The 9712-nt window shown below is 39.1% G+C and overlaps 1 protein-coding gene and 1 non-coding gene across 2 annotated transcripts in view; both read right to left on the reverse strand.

The window, feature by feature from the left end:
* Window positions 1-9712, reverse strand: part of Psmb2 (proteasome subunit beta 2) — a 50633-nt gene that overhangs the window by 17531 nt on the left and 23390 nt on the right. The window lies entirely within an intron of this gene.
* Trnaa-ugc lies at window positions 7057-7128 on the reverse strand. Its single transcript has one exon. It is a non-coding gene; the product is annotated as a tRNA-Ala (tRNA).

Raw genomic sequence — 9712 nt, forward strand, 5'->3', positions numbered from 1 at the left:
GTGGTTAGGATAGATATAGAGTTACATTCTCTTAATGAATAGAGGGATTTGTTCTAATGGTGTTTGTAAATAGGATATCATGTCCAAATCTTGTACAGCAATTAGCCACTAGGAAGAATGTATGCAATGTGTTAATTACTGAAACTGTCCTACCAATTTGATTTGAAACTGTCTCATTGCTATTTGTTTCTAAATAAAATTATGAAATAAAAAAAATAAAAAAATATATATTTGTCTATTGTGGCATTAAAAAAAAAAGCCATGTTTATAAATTTTCACATGAAACTGCGAAATAGGGAGGCAATCATGCTTTAATGAAACAAACCTGACTTTCAGAAGCCCAACATAAAACATTGTTCTAAAAAATGAACACCCAACCATATTTTTTTTTGTTTCTTTTCTTGGTCTGAGGTCATTCTCTGGAAGTACATTTGGTACACCTTAGTGCATGTGGAGTCTCAAATGCCCCATCTATAATGTGAAGGGTAGTAATGCTAGTCTGACAAGAGTTGTGAGCCATTAAAGTGCTTGCCTTTTTATATAAAGTTCCTGGAAGAAGGCCTGGTAAATGGTAGGTGCACTATAAACTTGAATTTCAGGAACCAAAAAATATTTAAGTATTAGGATATTTCAATTTTTAACAAAACTGGATTTGAAAGCCTCCCCTCCCATTATTCCAAAATTTCTGTGCATTTTATTTTTCTAAAGCCACCACCAGCCCCAAATTTGATTGGTTCTATTAAAAGTTGTAATCTTATTGTAATTAGAAGTTTAGAAATTTAATGAGTCGAAATGCAACATGGCACAGATGCCTTATTATACCAACTAGTTCACACAGTATTTGTTTTCTACATTAATTTTACTTGCTAATCAAAAATACTGCTTTCCCCCAAATAACATCAAAATAAAAATGCTGATTGTGCAATGGCAAAACCAACACTATGTTTGCAACAAGGCCACTTAAATTCTTTTTTTCATGAGCTGGCAGTTTCCAGGAAAAATTTAAGATTCATATATCTTTAAGTTAGTTCTTTAAAAACTCAAATGGAGAAACCATGCTTTGCTATAAACACTACAAAGCATGCAAGCTGTCCATGCTATTCATGTCCATGGGCTTGAATGTCTATAAATACCGAATATTATAGGTGATTCATCTCTCTGAGTTAATAAAGAACATGATCTCTTGGAAAACAGTATCTAGGACTATATTCAATTATACCTGCTTTCAGATATCCACAGCATTTAGTAGGGCACTAAAGAATTCCTAGAGAATACCCTCCAGGAGCTGTTCGCTCTCCTTTTTAATTTTGTAGGGTTTTTTTGACCAATTTTACATGATTCTATCCAAACAACTAATCTGAAGGCAACAATATGCAATATAACAACCACTGCTGAATTCCTATCACTTTGTTTGAAAGTGACAGGAATTCTGTATCATTTCTAATGTGTGTGTGGTTTTTTAATTTAAAAAAAAAAGAACAATAAAAAAAAGAGAAAAAAGAGCCCAGCATTCTCCACTAAAATTCAAGACCAACAAAAGTTATTCCTACAGCTTTGATGGATATGAAAACTTGTCATAGGTCTCTCTGCTTTCTTCCTCAAGTCAGCCTGAGCCAGCCAAAAAAAAAAAAAAAAAAAAATCCTTCTCTGCTTCATTTGTTCCCAAAATGCTCCACCAAATAGCCAGTGACCTAATACAATTTCATCTGATTACACTAACCTCTTTTTGGCTAAAAGACTTCCACAGAAGCTCACTGCTTTTATGACAAAGCTCCCCTCCACCCGAGAGTAGGCATGAAACCCAGAGCCTCACTGATGCTAAGCAAGAGTTCTACCACTAAGCTATATCCTTAGCCTTTTGTTTTATTTTGAGATGAGGTCGTGTGTGTGTGTGTGTGTGTGTGTGTGTGTGTGTGTGTGTGTACTGCTGAGCCTACTCTGAGGGCGGGGCTGGTGCCACCTGTGGTGCTGGGGATCAAACTGGGTATCTGCACTTGCCTAAGCTTACCTAATCAGGCACTTTAGTCCACTGGGCTATCTCACTGGCCCAGAGATGAGGTCTTTCTAAATTAGATAAGTTGACTTTAAACTTGTGATCCTATTTTAGCCTCCCAAGTAACTGGAACTAGAGGTGTGTTAACTAGCCTGGCATGATAAAGATTTCCATCAAAATCTTTTGTTTTTTTGTATTTAGTACAGGGCCTACAGCGTCTCACTACGTAGATCTAGGTCGGACTCGTAGTGATTCTCCTGTTTACAGCATCCCAAGTGCTGGGATTACAGGCACATGCTATCACGCCCAGTCTCAATCACTGTCTCAGTGCCCTGGGGGCAGGGCCAGCACAGCACACTGGGGATCAAACCCCATCCACTGTGTTTGCCTAAGCAGGTGCTTTAATCCGCTGAGCTATTTGGCTCAAAATCTTCATAATAAGGACTATCTCCCTAGTTTCAACCTCTTATGACTCCCTTAAAAATGTCAGCCGTAGGGCTGGCCAGATAGCTCAGAGGAATAAAACACCTGCTTAGGCAGACACAGGGATCAGATTCGATCTCGTGCCATGCCATGCCATGCCATGCCAGCCCTGCCCCCAGGACATGTTGAGACTGTGATTGAGACTGGGTGTGGTTGCGCATGCCCGTAATCCCAGTGCTTGGGAGGCTGACAATACGAGGATCACTATGTGTCTGATATGCATAGTGAGACCCTATACTAGATACATTTAAAAAAAAAACCTGTCAGCTTTAACAAACATCTTTGTATGTTTCTATATGTATACACAGCATATACATTTAGTAAAACTCTAATTTGTATATAGCGTTCTATCAGTTAAACAGACAAAATTAGGAATAGAAGGCTCAGAGAACTAGTTGTCCCTGTCTTGAACATCATGTTCAAACACTATGCCCAACTTAATATATACTCTCCATACACTTTGGTCTGTACTTGTACTTTTGCTTCATCTTTGTCATGGCAATAGCTAATCTTCAAGGCTCAGGTTAACCTATGTTCTCATGGTACCTTTGTCTATGGGTATCTTAGCACTCATCATTCTACTATAGGAATACTTCTCTGCTTCCTCATCTGAAGGGACACCCTGAATTTTGCACCTATTTCTTCAACTCCATGGACAATGCAGGCTGGAGATCTGCTGAACGAACAGCGATAGAACATCTTGACTATAAGCTGTCTTACTTGGGGGTATCAGAAAAAGAATTATGGAATTCTGATAGAACACTTCTTTTTTTTTTTTTTTTTTAAGTGGAACCGGGGATTAGAGCTCAGGTCCTTGCGCTTGTCAGGGAAGCGCTTATTCCACTGCACCATCTCCCCGGCCCTGATAGAACACTTCTATTTGCAATGATGCAGACATTATTACTTCCTTTCACTGACATTTGTCTTTGTAGTCTGGTTAATCTTATTTGCTTTTATTTGGTTTTTCAAAACAGGGTTTCACTGTGCAGGTCACACTGACCTTGAAATCACATGGCTCTGGCTGGGCCTCAAACTTACAGCAATCCTCCTGCGTCAGCCTCTCAAGTGCTGGGATTACAGGCATTTGCAGCTCTCATTTGCTGTTAGTTCACACTCCAAGGTAATGGCAAATCCAAATGTGTCATGCTTTCCTGCCCTTTTAGCCTCCCTTTTATTTTCCTAAACATTTGTTTTTAAATAAACACAAATAAAAGTACACAAAAACCAGGCATCGTGGTGCACACCTGTAATTCCAGCACTTGGGAAGCTGAGGCAGGAGGATCACTGGGAGTCTGAGGTCAGCCTAGGCTATGTAGTGAGTTCAGAGCTGGCCTGCACTACAAAAATACTCTGCCCCAAAACAAAGGAACAAAAGCAAGTACATAAAACATATATATACAGCTTGACTAATATAATGAATACATATGTAACTATTTCAGAGGTTAAGAAATAGAATAGTCAATCCTTTCTCCTCTAAAACATTTTCAGGGGCCGGGGAGATGGCTCAGTAGAATAAGCACTTGCCTGGCAAACATAAGGGCCTGAGTTCAATCCCCGGTTCCGGAAAAAAAAACAAAAAACATCTTCAATGCTGCCCTTCAATTAAAAAAAAATACACATACACACACACATATATATATATTTTTTTTTAAGAGAAAAGAAAAATGAGATTTAGGGGATCAGTTCCTGAATTCATATCCAGAGACACCAAGATACCAGAATGTCTGTGTGAGTGAGAGTATGAAGGCATGGCCACACATGTGTCTACTGGACCAGTGTACTAATTTAAAGCAATTTTTATTTAAAAGATAGGGGCAAGTGAGGCATGGTAGGAGATTCCTGTAATCCCAGCTATTCAGAAGGCTGAGGCAGGAAGATACACAGTGGGTTTCAAGCTAGGCAATATAGTGAGATCTCATTTCAAAATAAAATAAAATGGGATATAACACAGCGATAAAGTACTTGTACAGCATTTATAATATCCTAGATTCTATACCCAGTACCGGGGGAAAAAAATTAATGGCAAATTTGTTTCTAGTGGTGAACATTTTTAAAATAAAAGCATGTCCTTATTAAGCAGACACAGCACTCTGTTGCTCTAAGCTTAAGCCAAATCTTAATAGGATACTACATAATTTTTAAGGTACAAGTTTCATAACAATACAGATCTATACCAATTACCTATATTGTTTCATCCCTACTGTGGATAAAAAAGATGTCTGAAGTGAAAAGCTAGCATTATGGGACTGCACAATTCCAGTCATCCAATAGGCTTATTCCATTCAACCAGAACAGGGGTTCTCTTTGCTCACAGCAGGCATCCAACAGGGTAGCACATACATGCTCTCTGAGTGAGAAAGCAACACCTTCTCACATACAACCCCCTGGAGAGAGATGGGGAAGGGAGGGGGAGGGCTTTACACCTGCAAACTCCTAACTCTATCAGCACTGTGGTGGGGAAAAACAGCACATATTTTTTTAAAAAAAAAGGGGAAAAAAGGTTTCCTAATAAAGCCAGTAGCTTCAAAGAAGAATCTTCTCAAGCCAGTTTTCTTAGGAGCCTAGTAAGTGTAATGCTTCAGCCATTCTTTGTCTCCCTACTAGACTTAGTCAAGCCCTAATGACTGCATGAGAAAACTGCTTAAAAGGGCAGCTGTCAGAATTTTTATTCCTCTTGATAGAAAAACACTATAAGCACCAAGTGTTGTCATAATAATTAAGGTACCTCAACTTCAAGGCACATCTGTCTCTGGGCCTTTGGATAATCAAAATGACCACTAAAAATAGAAGAGCTGTATCTCCAATGGGGCAGATGTGAACCACCCCTAATCCTGAGAGACTTCTACAAGATGTGACCTGGGATATATATGTGTTTTGCAGTACCATTGAATATCCATCTGAATGTAGCCATATGTTTCCAGTTTTCATTTCATGTCCTATTTAGGCCAGGAGGCAAAAGTAATGAATACACAGACAGTGAAAACAGTTAGTGGATGAGCTAACTGAGGTCTTCTGGGGAAGAAAACTGTTCCCTAGGTTTGAAAGAGCTGCTGCTGCTGGTACCAAAAGTCCAGGAGTTTCCTGATTGTCACTCTGACTCCTGCCCCACTGCTCTCTGACCCAAATTTCCCCATTACCAAAAGTGAGCCAGCCCTGTCTGTCAAGATGCCCAGGCTGTGTGGCAGTGGTGTCAAAGGCTGCCACTTGCTCCAAGGCACTGCCATCTGCAGCAGCACAACATTTTGTCTCCGGAAAATAAACACATCTGCCTTTGCCAGTGTCCTCCCACTGTGCTGCCCATCTGGAGCAGGTGAGCTGGAAGGCAAGCCCGGGCATGGGTAAGACAGGGGTGAATAGGAGAGAGGAGACCTCAAGGGAAATGGCACATGGAGGAAGAAGGCAATACTGTGTCATGTCACATCCTGCTAACCACATTTGCCAAAAAGCATGTGAAATTACCCTTGTTAGTGATATTTTAATCACATATAACAAATGTTTGGTGGTGTTTAGGGGATAAAACCTGCAAGTCAAGGTTTCATCTAGACCATATGTTCATAAGGTCAATGACCTCATTGATACAAATAAACAGAAGATGTCTTTGTGCCAGTCACCTTAGGCATGAAGAGAGTAACCCCAATGAAGAATAGAAAGTGTAAAGCAACAGGATTCTTCTAGGACAGAAACATGCTGTATGTGCCTACAACAGAACAGACCAAATATACTAAAAAGTAGGTAGAGTGCTGGAACAAGATAGTCACTTTTGGAAACAACTAATAACTAAAATGCTATCTTTCTCCTCCAATGAAAAGAAATTCAAGTCTAGTTATGGTCTTAACATCAGATCTTTTTTCTTTTTTCTTTTTGGCGGAACCGGGGATTAAACTCAGGGCTTTGTGCTTGCCAGGGAAGCGCTTATTCCACTGAGCCATCTCCCCAGCCCCTAAGATCTTTTTTCATATATTTTCTTGGTGCTAAGGATCAACACTAGGGCTTTATTCATGCTAATCACATGTTCTCCCACTGAGCTATATCACTAGCCAACATTAGATCTTTGAATCATGCTATTTGTGAACTGGAAGAAAGTTTCAAATTCATCTAGTCAGTTATGCTTTTATTTCAAAGGATTTTTGGCTTTGTTTTTTAAGACAAAGTTGGCCAGGTATATATCTCAATGACACAGTGCTACTGAGCAAAGATCTTCCTGAGTTCCATTCCCCATGCCAAAAAAAACACCAAAAACAGGATCTCACTATATAGCCCTTGGCTGGTCTTGAAGTTAAGATCTATCTCACTCTTTCTTTCTTTCTTTTTTTTTTTTTTTTTGGTGGTACTGGGGATCAAACTCAGGACCTTGCGCATGCCAGGCAGGCACTTATGACCCTGAGCTGTCCTCGGCCTCCCTCCCCTTCCCACCCCCCAGTTTCTTGAGTGCTAAGACTATACAGCACTGGGCCAACATGCCTGCCTCTCCCAAAATTCTTTTTTTTTTTTTTTTTGTGGAACCGGGGATTGAACTTAGGCCCTTGCGCTTGCCAGGGAAGCGCTTATTCCACTGAGCCATCTCCCTGGCCCCAAGTGAGTGGAGATGCCGGGGCTCAAACCCGGGGCCTCATACATGCAAAGCATGCGCTCTACCACTGGGCTACATCCCCATCATCCAAAATTCTTAACTAATTCTCAGCAGAGCTAGTACTAAACCTCTGAGAAAACTATTAGTTTTGAAACTATGATGACAAGGGAAGGGAGAGTCCACTATTTCAAATAAAACCTTACATGCCATTTCTATATATAACAGATAAACACAGAATTGATTTATATGAAACAGAGCTAAAGCTTCACTGTAGTGGTCTTTCTTTGTAAATTTCCAAAGGCTGCTTCATTGCATGTTTAAAAACCACTATTACAGGGGCTGGGGATTTAGCTCAGCAGTAGGTTGCTTGCCTAGCAAGCTGGAAGCTCTGGGCTGGGTTCAGTCCTCAGCACCAAAATGAAAACAAGAAAACCCCACTATTGCAGATTGGACATTTTTTCCAATGTATTATTTTTTTTTCCAATTTATTATTTCTATATTTACTTGCTAAATATTTATAAGTAAGCCACCAAAGATTTATGAAGCAGTTCAGAAAGCTCTATGAAAACATTCTGGCCAGAGAGTAGTAAAGTATTGAAGATTACACACTACTAAGGCCAGTCTGCCACCTAAATCTTGCCACAAAATGCCTCAAACCTTGGCTGGTTTTTTGTGTGTTTTGTATTTGTTTTTTGGGTTTTTTTTCAGAATTTCTTTCTTTTTTTGGTGGTACCAGGGATTGAACTCAGGACCTTGCTCTTGCCAGGCAAGCATTTATTCTACTGAGCTATCTCACCAGGTAGGTTTTTTTTTTTTTTTAATGTATCAGTTAATTAGGTTCTTAGTAAGAAACTTATAGCACTAATTTATGAGGACAAATTCCGTTTGTCAGAGCAAATGGCTGGGTTGTTTTTTATGTATTTAGTACAGGGTCTAACTATGAAGATTGGACTCATAGTGATCCTCCTGTTTTCAGCCTCCTAAGTGCTGGGATTATAGGCATGCACCACAATCTCAATTGCCGACTCAGCACACCCCAGGGGCAGGGCCAGTTCATACCTTGATGTCCACATCTATAAAATGGAGATAGTGGGATTGGGGACTTAGCTTAGCTTCCAAGTAAGAAAGAGCCCTCCTACTCATCATCCTCCCTCTATAATCCATTAACCAAACATAAGAATAATTTAAGCATACAAAGCCTTGTGCATAGTGCAAACTATAAGGCATGGCAACATTTTCAAAATAATATGGTTAAAAACCCAATTAGTAGGGCCAGGGATATAGCTCATACCTGCCTGGCAAGTATGAGGTTGTGAGTTCAATTCTTGGTAAAAAAAAAAAAAAAAAAAAAAAAAAAAAAAATCCAAATGGCAGATTTTCAATGATAATCATTTAATAAATATTCTTCCAGAGTAGTATCATTATTTCAAACAAATTTTATAGAATCAATACTTAACTTTAAGTTCTTATAACTTGATGCTTTTTTTTTAATGACACATTTGATCTTCCCCTACTCCCCTGTACTAGTTTGAACCCAGGGCCTTCTCACTGAACTATATCCCATCTCTTTTTCTTGTATTTTCATTTTGAGACAGGGTCTCACTAAGTTTCCTAGGCTGGGCTTAAACTTGAAATCTGATTACCTCAGCACTCCCTAGATGCTGGATTACAGGTGAGAGCCACCTTCACTTCTTCCTTACCAGATGAGGGATGTGAAGCTCAGAAAACATATCTGATTTACCCATTATATAAATAAGTATGGAGGGGATGAAAATCTTGTATTTCTTAGCTTTAAACTCATGCTCAAAGAAGCCTAATAAATATTTTAAACTGGGGAGTCAAACTCACAGGAAAAATAGAATAAGACCTTTCTTTACTCCTAGAGCTCTAACTAGGAAGAAATCAATGTGTTTGTTGTTTTTGAAATAGGGTCTCACTATGTACTTCAGGCTGGCCTTGGACTGAGAGCTGGGATTATAGAGATCAATGTAAAGTAGACACACATTTAAATTGAAAGCTCAAAAGATTTTTCCCCCACATTAATTTAAAATAATTTACTGTAATTTCCTTTCACTGCATAAATGATAATATTCTCAGCAGTGTATGTGGACCTATGTGAATACTATTTATTCAGCTGATGCCTACAATGGGCACATCTTCATACCCTGTCTATATAACTTAGGTTGATATTTTGACATTTTAATAGAATTGAACATTTCAGAATTCCCTAAATGTACAAAATATACGTGCATATTACTCTAGTAACTAAAAACAAGAAAAAAAAAAACCCAGAATGTATAAAACAGTACATTATAAATTAGAATCTTGGCTCAATCTTTTATAGTCTATTTCCAAGTGCCTTTAAACACATACACAGTATGTGGACATATTAAGGCAAACTTTTAACTTCTCTATAAACCAGTTTCACCACTCCTATAAATAAAATGGGGTTAACAGGCATCATACAGAATCAGAGTACAATCCAACAGAACTTTCTGTCACAATGGAAGTGATCTATAACTACGGATACCCATTATGAATGGGTAGTTACTGGGGCTGGTGAGATGGCGCAGTGGTCTAAAGCACCTACTTAGAACAAGCTAAGCTAAACAAAGCACAGGGACCTTGGTTCAATCCCCAGCACCACATGCCAGCCAGCCAGCCCC

Source organism: Octodon degus, unplaced genomic scaffold (assembly GCF_000260255.1).
Source record: "Octodon degus isolate 3935 unplaced genomic scaffold, OctDeg1.0 scaffold00130, whole genome shotgun sequence".
Lineage (NCBI taxonomy): Eukaryota > Metazoa > Chordata > Mammalia > Rodentia > Octodontidae > Octodon > Octodon degus.